Here is a 16,173-nt window from a genome sequence, read left to right on the forward strand (position 1 = left end):
GCCATTTATGTGTGCAGTGCAGATTTTTAAAGTATATTTTTGGTTTTATACGTTCCTCAGCTATGATAACTCTTCAAATCATTTGCACTAAGTGCGTCTCATTTTAGCCCAATACCCAGCCTGATCCAAGCCAACCATAAACTCTTTTGTCACTTCTGCCAACCGAGGTGGGAAAATAACACACCTACAGCAATGTGTGCAGCAGCCTGAAAATTCCTGCAACAGTAGGTTTCGGGGTAGAGTTTATAGGCTGTATTTGGCATCCTGTTTCCACACACAGGATAAACTACTTGGAAGGATGCTGAGAAAAGCCATGATCCCAAGAGCTCTGGTTAAGAACTAGATCTGGATCATTTACTGGCAGTGTGATCCTGGACCAGTTCCATACACACTCTTAGCCTCAGTTTTCTCATCTGAACATTGGGAATAATCATACTTCCTGTAGAGGATTAGTGTGATAGTTAAATAAGACAATGTATGTGCCTCACATAGTTACCACCCAATAAATAAACGTTTGTTGTTGTGACCACTGTCTTGTAGTAAAGTGGTTGTTGTCTGGTTAGAAGATGAGACTGAAATTATTACAATGATAGGTAACAATAAACCCATTATCATCTGAACAATTAATCTGCACTTATCATATGTGATCTTATCCAGTACATTACCTTCAATAAGTACAATAATATTTGCTGTTTGAGCCTGAAAGTAAGGCACATTGAAATACTAAGCCATGTCCTTTATGTTGTTGCTTAGATTTCATTTTTGTTTAATGATATACACTACCATTATTAGAGATTGGCAGAATGGGAAAAAAAAACAGACAAAAAGAAAGCACTCATCATTTATAATCCCGCTCCAGAGAACCACTGTTGACATTTTAGCATATTTCCTTCCAGTCTTTTTTCCATGCATTGTAAAAGCTGAGATCATGTGAAATATGTTATTCTCTATCCTTTTTCCTATTTAGGCTTTTATCAAAACATTTCCTAATATTATTGGAAACCCTCCATAAATATCTTCATTTAAATGGGTGGTTAATATTCCATTACAGTTATCATTTCTTTAACAAATACCCATTGAGAGCCTATTGTGTGTTAGGCACTGTTGAGACCACTGGAGCTACAGTAGTGAACAAAACAGATGGGTCCCTGTTTGCATGAAGTTGCTGTGCTCTGCTAAGGATTGTGGTGCAAATTAGAGTGACTTGAGGAGAAAACAGGAGGGTAGAAAAGTGCAGGCAGTGCCTCTAGACAACTCTTTCAACTAGTTTAGCTGTAAAGTGGCAGTAGCTGGAGGGAGAGGTGGGATGGATGCTGTACCTTATTTTATTTCATTATTGCACTAGTGTGGAAATACAAATATGCATCTTATATGAGCTCTTGGACATTTGTTAATACTTTAAAAAGACTACTTAATAAAAGTTGCTAATGTAGTTCCTAAACTGCTTTCGGTGAGTCTATTTTGGTTCTCATGGGTATCTCCAATAATTTCATGGTCTTTCAAATGGCATCAACAGAGAGTTGGGTTTAAGGGCCACAGCACTGATACTAAGTCCTAAGGCAGAATTCTACTTTGGCTGTCATGTTGTCACCGCGCAAGAACCATCCATCTCACTTTAAGAAGGGATTTGATAGAAATCGTCTCTGCTCTGGATCCATACAAATCTTTTTTGTTGTTGTTTTTAAGGCAGGGGAGGGGGAGGAAGGAGTATTGGTCTTATAGGTTTTGTACTAGAAATGTTTTATGGTTCCTTCCCATACCGTCTTCTATGGGAAATCATCTGCCCACAGCCCTTTTAAGGAATGGTGGCCATGCTTTGTAACACACGGCCCTACCACTGCTTCCCCACCTGCACATCACACACACACACACACACACACACACACGCGCGCGCGCGCGCGCGCACACACACACACACTGACCACACCTGACAGAAATCAGGTTGGACTCTGACCCAACAGCAGTGACCAACGACCTACGAACCTGAATGGCTCAACTTGAAATTTAGATTTCTTTGTTAATTTTCTTTTGGGAATTGGAGTGACAGGGCAAATAGCAGTGAGGGCAGAAACGGAAGTAGTACCAGAACTGAAGAGGCATTAGTTATCCAAACCACGATAAGCTGGAATTCTGGAAGACTAAAAAGAAGTTGACCTAATAGAGAAAGGAACACAGAGATATTCATAGAGAAGTAGAGACACTGTGAGATTAATTCCTGATCTTCCAAAAAACTCCCTGATTGAGACAACTGAAAGAGCAGCTGATTTTTTTTTTAAATTTCTTTAAATGAGCTGGCATAAAATAAAGTTTTCTGTGGATCCCAAAAATGCAATCAGAGCAGGGACCCTGGTTGGTAAGTGAATACCAAAGTTGGCTTTCACCCTGAAAGTTTCTGCTAAACCCTGGAGCATCTGAGCTTCTGCAGTGAGCTAGGGACCCACCTAAGGTGGGCAATCTGATTGAAGACCCTTCACATAATGTTGGAACCCCAGAGGGCCACACCTTCAGTGCACACATAGATGAGTGAGAAATAAACCCCATTCTACAGAAAGTGGCGGGAAGGATCACGTCTCTCTGGATCTTGGTGCTGAGTGGATAGTTAAGTGTTCATAGCCCTAAGCCAGTCCTCACATGGCTTGCAGTCCAGATTCCTGCTAGCCGTGCAGTCTGAAAAGCTTCAAACAGAGGCTGCAATTCCTAGGGTGCCTGGGCTGGTAGTCCCAACTTCAACCTTCATCTCAAAGGATTCTCACAGTTTCAGAAAAATCTGCCGCTCTCAGGCAAAAGTCACAAAACACACAAAGAGGCACCACAAGACACAAAGGCCATGCAGCTCTTGAAAGGGAATTGCCTTCACTCTGCACTTTCTGTCCTTGGATAACCAAGAGATTCTCTTAAATGCTGCAATAAAGTTTTCTTTTAGTTGATCGAATTTTACACTTTGTTCTTTAAAAAAAAAAAAATCACAACTCCCTTGTTACCAGTTTTTGTCCCTGAACAGAGGGCTGACCTCATGGATTTTAAGGACAGCAGTCGGGAGGGCTCTGCTGCCTCTCCTGCCATTATGTTTACTGTTCCTGCATTGGTCTCTAAACCGCATCCTGCAACCTCACCCCTTTGTCATCACCAAGCTCCAAGGATCGCATGCATCTCTCTTTGGTATCTATTTGAATGACATACTGGATGAACAAGAGAGGCTTACTGTGTCCAAGTGGGACTGGATTGCAGAAGAAATGTGTTAGAAAAACTCTTGTAGGAAATCTAGCTTATGCTAATCAAACACAATTTGGACGATAGTAAATGCCTGGGAATTAAGCAAAGTGAAACCAAAGAAGCAAAGGGATGGCCACCTAATTCCCCACAAGGGTTGAACACAAGAAATAACTAGTCTTATCATTTTAGACACAATAGGAAATAATCCACAGCCGAGCCTGGTCTATGCAGATAAATCTTTCCCAGAAAGGTTAAAACAACTGTTAACCAGCTTTTGAAAACGTAGTAGGGGGGCTTCCCTGGTGGCACAGTGGTTAAGAATCCACCTGCCAATGCAGAGGACACGGGTTCAACCCCTAGTCCGGGAAGATCCCACATGCCACGGAGCAACAAAGTCCGTGCGCCGCAACTACTGAGCCTGCGTGCCACAACTACTGAAGCCCATGCACCTAGAGCCCATGCTCCGCAACAAGAGAAGCCACTGCAATGAGAAGCCTGCGCACCACAACAAAGAGTAGCCCCCACTCGCCACAACTAGAGAAAGCGGGGCGCAGCAACGAAGACCCAATGCAGCCAAAAATAAAATTAATTAATTAAATTTTTTTAAAAAACGTAATAGGGCACTATTACGCAAGACTGCATTTTGTAAACCTGTGCTCTTCCGGGAATGATCACACTGTTTCAAATCCCCAGGCCTAGAGATGGGGATAAAAATGTCTTGGGTCCGCCAGAGAACTCTACATTGGCTGGCTGCCAGCTGCTGCTAAGACTGCTTTTTTTGAAATTCTCAGCAGCGCTTTTGTTTGTAGTCCCACTAAACAAGCAAACCACCTGGTTGTTGACAAAACTCTTATGGCAAGACAGAAGAGAGTGGCAGGGAGACAGAAAGCAACGCAACTCCTGACCTTCCTCTTGGTCTGAATTAACTGTCTTTGGTTAATACAATTAATCACGGGGAAAGAAGATACGCTCGGGAGCTAAAGCCTTTGCCTTCTGCTTCTCCTCTTTACTCTGTGAGCCACTATTTTGAGACTAACTGGACTTTTATCTGGGACACCCAGTTATGTGACCCTTCTTTGCTCTGCAGTGAGCAAACCCAGGCACCATGATTTCCTGCTGAAGGTCAGTTACACAGTGATATCTGAAAACAGTTCATCATCAGGCATTAAGGAAGGTAGAAGAGCCTTCTGTTTCCTCCTTCCTGGTTTGGAAAGCCACTTTTGATTTCAGATTAAGTGGCAATTTAGGGTCCAGGAGTAGTGGTTCTGTCAAAACAGTAGATTAGGTATTCATCAGTTGCAGATGAGCTTGGGCAAACTTGATGTGATCTGTACTGCACGGAAGCATTTGGGATACTGGGGCATTTAGGCTACAAAAGAGTTATGTATTTCAGTTGATATCTCAGCAAAAGACTTTTTCTTCTCCCTTCTCAACTTGCTTCATTTGAAAAGACCTAGCTTTCTCTAGATTTGAGAAACCAGCCCTCCTTAAAGGATCTTATTTGCAGTACCATGATTCCTGATCTTGTTTCTAGAACTCTAAAAGAAGAGGAAATATATCTGTCTGTAAACTCATAAATGTATTTACACACACACACAAATATACACAAAGAAAAGATAAGAAAAGGTGTACTTTTAAAGGAATGTTGCTTGGAGTTTAGCCTTGGTAACCTCTCATTCCGCCAGCTAGCCCACTAATTTAAATCACCAAGTATTTATTAAACATGTATATGTTCAAGGCATTATGCTGTACCAATTGAGACAAATGTCAACCAAAGGGAGGGATCTAAAACTAGTTGAATTTCATGAATTTCATCACTGAGGATCTCAAACCAAAACATCGTCATTTTTTTAAATTCGTGAATTCTGACTTAGTCGAATAGAAGGCTTCCTATGTAATCCTTATCAGAGAATATGCTTAATGCCCCTGTTCATCACTAATAAGCTAGTCCTGCTGGAAAACAGAATGTCATTTTTCTCACCGTTATCATCAACAACAAACTCCTACAGATGCAAGGCATCATAGTGGCAAAATCCAAATATACAGGAGGGACTGAGGGAGGGTCTGAATAAGAAGGGGCAGCACAAGGGCTTCCTGGCGGTGTTGGCCTTGCTCTGTATCCTGCCTGCCACAGGGGGTACAAGAATCTATGCATCCCCCAACATGAGCAAGTTTTGTGTCAACAGTGAGATAGATGAGGGAAAGATCTGTCTCATCTTAGAAACTTAAAGAAGAATTATCAAAGTAGTCCATTAAAAATATTGATATGACAGTGACTTATCAACATTCAACCACCCTCATGAACAAAGTCTCCCATTTAGCTTACCATGGAAAACTTTCTTTTTGGATTCTCATTTTAAAATTTATACTAGACATTAAATGCAAAATAGAATATGATTCAGAGAGATTTATTGTACATCCTGGTTACATGTGAGAAATTCAATATTTATTTATTCACTAATTCTTACTGTGAATAAAGAGTTTCATGAATAAAAAAAGAATCTATGTTTATGTACAAACTCATAGAACTGTAACCAATAAAAAGTGAAATGTACAGTATGTAATATCTTTGAATGTTTATTTTTAATGCATAAGAGGAATGCAGAGGCAGATTTACCATGCAGCTGATGAAGCTTAAGCTTCAGGGTCCCTGTCTAGTACAGCCCCTTCCAAGGCTTCATACCTGTTTTGTACTCTTTTTCATTAAGAGGGATTCACCCTTTGGAGGTAATCTTAAGTAATTAGATTTATTTCCATAACTCAAATATCAGGAAATGTAAATAGCAGTATGAGGCAGCAATGCTGAATGCTAGGAATTCAGAAGAAGAGTGATGACTGTGGACTGGGGAGCGAGGAGGGATGTGGGTTGGGTCTTTGTAATAGAGTCTGACTCCATCTTTGATGTATGACAGCTGAGAGCTTACAAGCCCCATCACTCCCAGATCCCTTCTGCCCCACATCTGGGCAAGCTGATAAGAAAGTTGGGTGCTCACTCCTTTGGTGCTGGCAGTAAGTTGAAACCACACAAGCCCTGGCCCACGTGGGATCCCTTATCCTATCCCAACCCCACTCCCTAATCACAGTAAAAGCAGAGCCAGTCTTGTTCTCCATAGAAAGTTCCAGTGTGTGAGTAATAAACCTTTACATACCCTCTCGGTGCATGCATGACATCATCAGTCTTGACATCCAAACCGTATTTCGGGTGGGAACCAAATATTGGATGATGGGTCCATCCTGTTCTGCTTCTACAAGATGACAAAAAACAGTCTTGAAAATCTATGTAATTTAGATGCACAAAGAAGAAAAGAAGGGCATTTCAGGGACATAAAATTGCTTACATGGAGGTGGAAACGTGAAAACTGTGATTGCAAGATAGTGTAATTGAAACCAAAAGTTTTCATAGATGAGTCAGAAGGGTGGTGATAACACTGGAGTGGCAGGGAGGGCTCATTGAACAGGTTAAGAAACATGGATTTTATTTTTGTACATCAAGAAACTACCAAAGGGGGGGAGGAGCTTCAAGATGGCGGAAGAGTAAGACGCGGAGATCACCTTCCTCCCCACAAATACATCAGAACTACATCTACATGTGGAACAACTCCTACAGAACACCTACTGAACGCTGGCAGAAGACCTCACACCTCCCAAAAGGCAAGAAACTCCCCACGTACCTGAGTAGGGCAAAAGAAAAAAGGAAAAACAGAGACAAAAGAATAGGGACGGGACCTGCACCAGTGGGAGGGAGCTGTGAAGGAGGAAAGGTTTCCACACACTAGGAGCCCCTTCGCGGGCAGAGACTGCGGGTGGCGGAGGGGGGAAGCTTCGGAGCCACGGAGGAGAGCGCAGCCACAGGGGTGCGGAGGGCAAAGCGGAGAGGTTCCCGCACAGAGGCTCAGTGCCGACCTGCACTCACCAGCCCGAGAGGCGTGTCTGCTCACCCGCTGGGGTGGGCGGGGCTGGGAGCTGAGGGTCGGGCTTCGGAGGTCGGATCGCAGGGAGAGGACTGGGGCTGGCGGCGTGAACACAGCCTGAAGGGGTTAGCGCACCACAGCTAGCCGGGAGAGAGTCCGGGAAAAAGTCTGCAGCTGCCGAAGAGGCAAGAGACTTTTTCTTGCCTCTTTGTTTCCTGGTGCGTGAGGCGAGGGGATTAAGAGCGCCGCTTAAAGGAGCTTCAGAGACAGGCGCGAGCCGTGGCTACCAGCGCCGACCCCAGAGACGGGCAGGAGACGCTAAGGCTGCTGCTGCCGCCACCAAGAAGCCTGTGTGGGAGCACAGGTCACTCTCCACACCTGCCCTCCTGGGAGCCTGTGCAGCCCGCCACTGCCAGGCTCCCGTGATCCAGGGACAACTTCCCTGGGAGAACGCACAACGCACCTCACGCTGGGGCAACGTCACGCAGGCGCAACGTCACGCCGGCCTCGGCCGCCTCAGGCTCGCCCCGCCTCCTCCTTACCGCTCCCTCCCCCCGACCTGAGTGAGCCACAGCCCCCGAATCAGCTGCTCCTTTAACCCCGTCCTGTCCGAGCGAAGAACAGACGCCCTCAGGCGACCTACACGCAGAGGCGGGTCCAAATCCAAAGCTGAACCCCGGGAGCTGTGCAAACAAAGAAGAGAAAGGGAATCTCTCCCAGCAGCCTCAGGAGCAGCGGATTAAATCTCTACAATCAACTTGATGTACCTGCATCTGTGGAATACCTGAATAGACAATGAATCATCCCAAATTGAGGAGGTGGACTTCGGGAGCAACGATATATATATATTTTTTCCCCTTTTTCTCTTTTTGTGAGTGTGTGTGTGTATGCTTCTGTGTGTGATTTTGTCTGTATAGCTTTGCTTTTACCATTTGTCCTAGGGTTCTGTCTGTCCGGTTTTTTTTTTGCTTAAAAAAAATTTTTTGTAATATTTTTTATTTTAATAACTATTTTATTTTATCTTCTTCTTTCTTTCTTTCTTTCTTTTCTCCCTTTTATTCTGAGCCGTGTGGAGGACAGGCTCTTGGTGCTCCAGCCAGGCATCAGGGCTGTGCCTCTGAGGTGGGAGAGCCAACTTCAGAACACTGGTCCACAAGAGACCTCAGCTCCACGTAATATCAAACGGCGAAAATCTCCCAGAGATCTCCATCTCAAAGCCAAGACCCAGCTCCACTCAACGACCAGCAAGCTACAGTGCTGGACACCCTATGCCAAACAACTAGCAAGACAGGAGCACAACCCCATCCATTAGCACAGAGGCTGCCTAAAATCATAATAAGGCCACAGACACAGCAAAACACACCACCAGACGTGGACCTGCCCACCAGAAAGACAAGATCCAGCATCATCCACCAGAAAACAGGCACTAGTCCCCTCCACCAGGAAGCCTACACAACCCACTGAACCAATCTTAGCCACTGGGGACAGACACCAAAAACAATGGAAACTACGAACATGCAGCCTGCGAAAAGGAGACCCCAAACACAGTAAGTTAAGCAAAATGAAAAGACAGAGAAACACACAGCAGACAAAGGAGCAAGGCAAAAACCCACCAGACCTAACAAATGAAGAGGAAATAGGCAGTCTACCTGAAAAAGAATTCAGAATAATGATAGTAAAGATGATCCAAAATCTTGGAAATAGAATGGAGAAAATACAAGAAACGTTTAACAAGGACCTAGAAGAACTATAGAGCAAACAAACAGAGATGAACAACACAATAAATGAAATTTAAAATTCTCTAGAAGGGATCAATAGCAGAATAACTGAGGCAGAAGAACGGATAAGTGACCTGGAAGATAAAATGGTGGAAATAACTACTGCAGAGCAGAATAAAGAAAAAAGAATGAAAAGAATTGAGGACAGTCTCAGTGACCTCTGGGACAACATTAAATGCACCAACATTCGAATTATAGGGGTCCCAGAAGAAGAAGAGAAGAAAGAAAGGGACTGAGAAAATATTTGAAGAGATTATAGTTGAAAACTTCCCTAATATGGGCAAGAAAATAGTTAATCAAGTCCTGGAAGCACAGAGAGTCCCATACAGGATAAATCCAAGGAGAAACATGCCAAGACACATATTAATCAAACTATCAAAAATTAAATACAAAGAAAAAATATTAAGAGCAGCAAGGGAAAAACAACAAATAACATACAAGGGAATCCTATCCTCATGAGGTTAACAGCTGATCTTTCAGCAGAAACTCTGCAAGCAAGAATGGAGTGGCAGGACATATTTAAAGTGATGAAAGAGAAAAACCTACAACCAAGATTACTCTACCCAGCAAGGATCTACGAGGCCATAATCACTCTGATACCAAAACCAGCCAAAGATGTCACAAAGAAAGAAAACTACAGGCCAATATCAGTGATGAACATAGATGCAAAAATCCTCAACAAAATACTAGCAAACAGAATCCAACAGCACATTAAAAGGATCATACATTATGATCAAGTGGGGTTTATCCCAGGAATGCAAGGATTCTTCAGTATATGCAAATCAATCAACGTGATACACCATATTAACAAATTGAAGGAGAAAAACCATATGATCATCTCAATAGATGCAGAGAAAGCTTTTGACAAAATTCAACACCCATTTATGATAAAACCCCTCCGGAAAGTAGGCATAGAGGGAACTTTCCTCAACATAATAAAGGCTATATATGACAAACCCACAGCCAACATCGTCCTCAGTGGTGAAAAACTGAAACCATTTCCACTAAGATCAGGAACAAGACAAGGCTGTGCACTCTCACGACTATTATTCAACATAGTTTTGGAAGTTTTAGCCACAGCAATCAGAGAAGAAAAAGAAATAAAAGGAATCCAAATTGGAAAAGAAGAAGTAAAGCTGTCACTGTTTGCAGATGACATAATACTATAGCTAGAGAATCCTAAAGATGCTACCAGAAAACTACGAGAGCTAATCAATGAATTTGGTAAAGTAGCAGGATACAAAGTTTATGCACAGAAATATCTTGTATTCCTATACACTAATGATGAAAACTCTGAAAGTGAAATTAAGAAAACACTCCCATTTACCATTGCATCAAAAAGAATGAAATATCTAGGAATAAACCTACCTAAGGAGACAAAAGACCTGTATGCAGAAAATTATAAGACACTGATGAAAGAAATTAAAGATGATACAAATAGATGGAGAGATATACCGTATTCTTGGATTGGAAGAATCAACATTGTGAAAGTGACTCTACTCCCCAAAGCAATCTACAGATTCAATGCAATCCCTATCAAACTACGAATGGCATTTTTCACAGAACTAGAACAAAAAATTTCCCATATTTGTATGGAAACACAAAAGACCCCGAATAGCCAAAGCAATCTTGAGAAAGAAAAACGGAGCTTGAGGAATCAGGCTCCCTGACTTCAGACTCTACTACAAAACTACAGTAATCAAGACACTATGGTACTGGCACAAAAACAGAAATATAGATCAATGGAACAGGATAGAAAGCCCAGAGATAAACCCACGCACATATGGTCACCTTATCTTTGATAAAGGAGGCAAGAATATACAGTGGAGAAAAGACAGCCTCTTCAATAAGTGGTGCTGGGAAAACTGGACAGCTACATGTAAAAGAATGAAATTAGAACACTCCCTAACACCATACACAAAAATTAACTCAAAATGGATTAAAGATCTAAATGTAAGGCCAGACACCGTCAAACTCTTAGAGGAAAACATAGGCAGAACACTCTATGACATAAATCACAGCAAGATCCTTTTTGACCCACCACCTAGAGAAATGGAAATAAAAACAAAAATAAACAAATGGGACCTAATGAAACTTAAAATTCTTTGCACAGCAAAGGAAACCATAAACGAGACGAAAGGACAACCCTCAGAATGGGAGAAAATATTTGCAAATGAAGCAACTGACAAAGGATTAATCTCCAAAATTTACAAGCAGCTCATGCAGCTCAATATCAAAAAAACAAACAACCCAATCCAAAAATGGGCAGAAGACCTAAATAGACATTTCTCCAAAGAAGATATACAGATTGCCAACAAACACATGAAAGGATGCTCAACATCACTAATCATTAGAGAAGTGCAAATCAAAACTACACTGAGGTATCACCTCACACCAGTCAGAATGGCCATCATCAAAAAATCTACAAACAATAAATGCTGGAGAGGGTGTGGAGAAAAGGGAACCCTCTCGCACTCTTGGTGGGAATGTAAATTGATACAGCCACTATGGAGAATATGGAGGTTCCTTAAAAATCTAAAAATAGAACTACCATACGACCCAGCAATCCCACTACTGGGCATATACCCTGAGAAAACCATAATTCAGAAAGAGTCATGTACCACAATGTTCATTGCAGCACTATTTACAATAGCCAGGACATGGAAGCAACCTAAGTGTCCATTGACAGATGAATGGATAAAGAAGATGTGGCACATATATACAATGGAATATTACTCAGCCATAAAAAGAAACAAAATTGAGTTATTTGTAGTGAGGTGGATGGACCTAGAGTCTGTCATACGGAGTTAAGTAAGTCAGAAAGAGAAAAACAAATACCGTATGCTAACACATATATATGGAATCTAAAAAAAAAAAAATGGTTCTGAAGATCCTAGGGGCAGGACAGCAATAAAGACACAGACGTAGAGAATGGACTTGAGGACACGGGGAGGGGGAAGGGTAAGCTGGAACAAAGTGAGAGAGTGGCATGGACATATATACACTACCAAATGTAAAACCGATAGCTAGTGGGAAGCAGCCGCATAGCACAGGGAGATCAGCTCCGTGCTTTGTGACCACCTAGAGGGGTGGAATAGGGAGGGTGGGAAGGAGGGAGACAGAAGAGGGAAGAGATATGGGGATATATGTATATGTATAGCTGATTCACTTTGTTATAAAGCAGAAACTAACACACCATTGTAAAGCAATTACACTCCAATAAAGATATTTTTTAAAAAGTATAAGAAGAAAGAAAAAGAGGGAGGAGATATGGGGATATATGTATATGTATAACTGATTCACTTTGTTATAAATCAGAAACTAAGACACCATTGTAAAGCAACTATACTACAGTAAAGATGTTAAAAAAATAAAAATTAAAAAAATGGAAGAAAAAAAAAGTAGTTATCACTGCATGATAAGCTAAGGGAGATTTTAATCTAACTTTGTAGCTTTCTATATTTTTGTAACTATCCACAATAAGATATATTATTTTCTTAGGCACAAGGAGAACTTTTTAGAAACTTTTCTATATGGGGATATATGTATAGCTGATTCACTTTGTTATAAAGCAGAAACTAACACACCATTGTAAAGCAATTATACTCCAATAAAGGTGTTAAAAAAAAAATCTTTTCTGACCTTCGGTTACAATGGACATTGCTAAACTGCAAGCAGGGATTCACATGTAACTGATGTGTCCCAGAGCACAGCGGCCTGAAAGATACAAACTGGGCAACATGGGGTCATAACTTTCCTTCAGCTGACTTTCACCCTGCCCTTTCACCCTGCTATTTCTGGACACTTCTTTCAAGGAGCTCCCACCTCCCCGCCACCCTGCGCCACCAAATTTCTAGGCCTTCCCAGGGGCTGTCTTGAATATGTCCAAGAACAATCCCATGTGGTATCAGACAAGGCTGCTGCTTCCACTGGGTAAGGATCTGCCAGGCATCTCTGCTGCCCAGTAGAAGCCCTGGGGCCTCAGAGGTGACAGTGCTGGCCTGTGGCCTCTGGAACTGTCAATCCACGAAAGCTGCCCTCTACCCTACCTCCATCCTGAGTTACCAACTGCTTAAGGGCTATGAAAGAAATTCCACCAAGGCCCTGGGGTTTTAGAGAGATTTAGGTAAAAACAGCTCTTTTGGGATTTCATTTATTTGCTTGTAAACCTAAAGTTTACAGACACACACACACACACACACACACACCCCCCCGCAAGAATCCGTGCACAGAACTGCACCAAAGGGAAACATTTCATGAGACAGATATCCTGGCCTGACTCCTCTCACTCTTTGGGGCTTTAGTGAGCCAACCTGCCAGTCTAGCTCCCCCTTCCTCAAGTCTAGCTCGCTGGAGTTCTTTCCTTGGGGCTCCCTTGTTGTGTCAGTGAAAAGTTTTATTAGGTTGCCCACAGACCTGTGGAAATGCGCAGTGGTCTCTGCATTCCAGAGGAGACCAGAAATGGGTGCTATTATTTACCCACATTTTACAGGTGAGGACACTGAGGCACAGAGAAGTTGATTAAATTGCTCAAGGTCACACAGCCACTAAAGGCAGTCTGGCTCCCAGGTAAGTGTTCTCACCCACTACAATGCACCGGCTCCGGAGCATGAAACACAGCCTCCATACTGTGCCAGGTTCCATGAGGTTCCAGAGAGACCCCTGCCCTCAGAGACTTTACCACCTGGTAATAACAACAATCACAGCCGCAAATATCTGAGAGAAATTCTAAGAACGATCTTAAGGCATCCTTCAAGTCCCAGTTAAAACCGCCTCTTTCAGGTAAGCATCAGCCCCCAAACAGGAGTGCCACCTCCTCCATGAAATTTTCCTGGAGTCCCCCAGTCAGGACCAAATCTCAGCCCCTTTCCTATTCCCGCAGTACTTCAACTCTAGAGAACATAGCACGGTCTCATTCTCCTTAGAGTGAGCGATCGGTGCCTGCATCTCACACTAGAACGCAAGCTCTGCAAAGACAGGACTCGTCTGCTTGCTCTTAATGTCTGACGGCACTCATGGCAGTGCCTGGCAAGGGAAGTGTTCCCTGCTTGTCTTTGTTGAGCTACGTTGGGACTTTGCTGAGCACGTGGTGGGTGTGCAATGATCCCTGATTGAGTGGTGAGCGGTGGGATGGAGGCCTCGCCACAGAAGGCCTTGTAGAATACAGTAGTAGGTCAAACCCTGTGAAATTGCTGTTTTATAGGCCAAATTGTTCAACTATTGACAATTTCACATGAGTCAGTTCAATCTAAAAATATATTTATATCCTAACTGGAATAGCCTATAAACGCCAGTGTTTCCTTGGAAGGTTTTGAAATCTCCCTTCTTGGATATCTTTTATAATCTAACTATAGTTACTAAATATTATTTTGTAAAAATACCCCAAAAGTCCAAATTCTAGACTGTAAATCCTCAACAATCCCAAAGCCCAGACAACAGAGATGAAATTTGATTCCAGCGACTTTGTTCAGCCATGAGTTCCTAGGGTCATGTGGGCAAGGTCAACTGTTTACAGAAAACGGAAGAGAAAGCAGTTTTACTCACTTTATTTCTCAATCGTGGCCAAAAAGCCGGCTGAGAAATACCTTCTGGGGCCTGGTAAATTGCGGTTTCTATGTGCAGTAAATTCCCCACTGTTCCTTGATTCCTTTTTCTGTTCCCTGGCACCTTTTAGTGGATTGATCCTCCTGCATATTTATCTTTGGGAACCACACTGACCTTTGGAAGTAATGTCAATAGTGGGAATTAGTCCAATAGATGAGAAGTTTCCTCAACTGGCAGCTTTCTTTTGCCTGGCTCAAGCCTCTGGAACTAAAGGCTGTAAAGGTAACTGACAATGTAATTTATCCACATTTCACCTGGAAACAGTACCATTTCTTTGAGCTCCCTAGAGACCCCCCACCTGGAAAAAAGGCCCAGGATGCCTGTCAGACCAAACAATGCCTATCATATTTTATTACATGGATGAAACTTAAGACTTTCTGCTCCATTAGCAGATGGTTTCATTTTCACTCCATGAAAGTAGTTCAAGGTTACAACACCTTATTCTGTGTTTTCTTATGTTTTTAATACAAAGGTCTTAAAATTCCCCACTTCCATCCTCCACGCCCACCGCCCCAGGCATCCAAAAGCTATATTATCAGATTTTACAGTCTGAGATAATATGTTATAGTAAGAGTGCCAAAATATATGTGGTGTGTACTTTTTTTAATAAAACTACAGCTTGATAGAAAGAAGAAGTTTGCTCTCTAGTGGCTGACTTATAAAAGGCTCTGAAAACCACACAGTAAGATAGCTTAGAAAAAGAAGAAACTTAACAGTGATATTTGTGTAACAAGGTCTGAGTACTTACTTTGTTTTTATTGATCTTTTTAATTTTCCTTACAGTGAAAAAGTACATCCGAGCAAGTGTTCTGTGGATATTTTTCCCTATTAAAATTTTTCCTATCATTAAGCTAATTTTAATTCTAAATTCTTAGAGTAGCAATTAGGTTTCTGGTGTTTTATTAGCCTATTGTACCTTTAGAAAGCTCTGTGGATTGGCTTAATACCTATAATTAGTGTCTATTATAGACACGTTGCCCAATAATATAATATTATTAGAGCTTTTTAAACCATTTTTAGCTCTTTGCAGAAAGATTATATAAATTCAGGGAGACATAGTATAATTATTAGTATGATGCTAATTAATATCATTTTATTACTCCTTTTTCTACTGCAGCTCAATTTATACAATTCTACTGTAATATGAATTATAAAGGATAAATTTTATTCAGCATGCACCTCTTTCTAACCCCTGTACCATCTTTTACTTTCCCATTTTATTCTCCATCTGTGTCTCCCCAAGTTCACTATTTTTCTCAACTCTGTCCAGTATCCTTGGTCAGATAATAGGAGCAAACCACACCACTAGTCTTAAAGTTCCCACCCTCCATGTTTCAAAAAAAAGAGAGAGTTACCTAGGAAGCTTTCTACCTGTACAGTAATAAATACTTTAAAGGATTTTCAGATCTGTAAATATTCTTGTCCTCACTTTACTTATGAAAAAGGAACCAGATAGCATAAAGAGGCTTAACCTTTTCAGCAGGTCAGGACTACAGTGGAAGTAAAGTACTAGACAAGGCAAAGAAGAAGAGGGTGTTTCATGGGTGGAGCAGGCATACGGGACAGCACAAGGCGTGGTTAAGAAGGGGAATGATGCAACCTGATTTCCATTTTTTTAAAATATTTATTTTATTTTATTTTTTTCTGGTTGCACTGGGTCTTAGTTG

Source organism: Balaenoptera acutorostrata, chromosome 14, assembly GCF_949987535.1.
Source record: "Balaenoptera acutorostrata chromosome 14, mBalAcu1.1, whole genome shotgun sequence".
Taxonomy (NCBI): Eukaryota; Metazoa; Chordata; class Mammalia; order Artiodactyla; family Balaenopteridae; genus Balaenoptera; species Balaenoptera acutorostrata.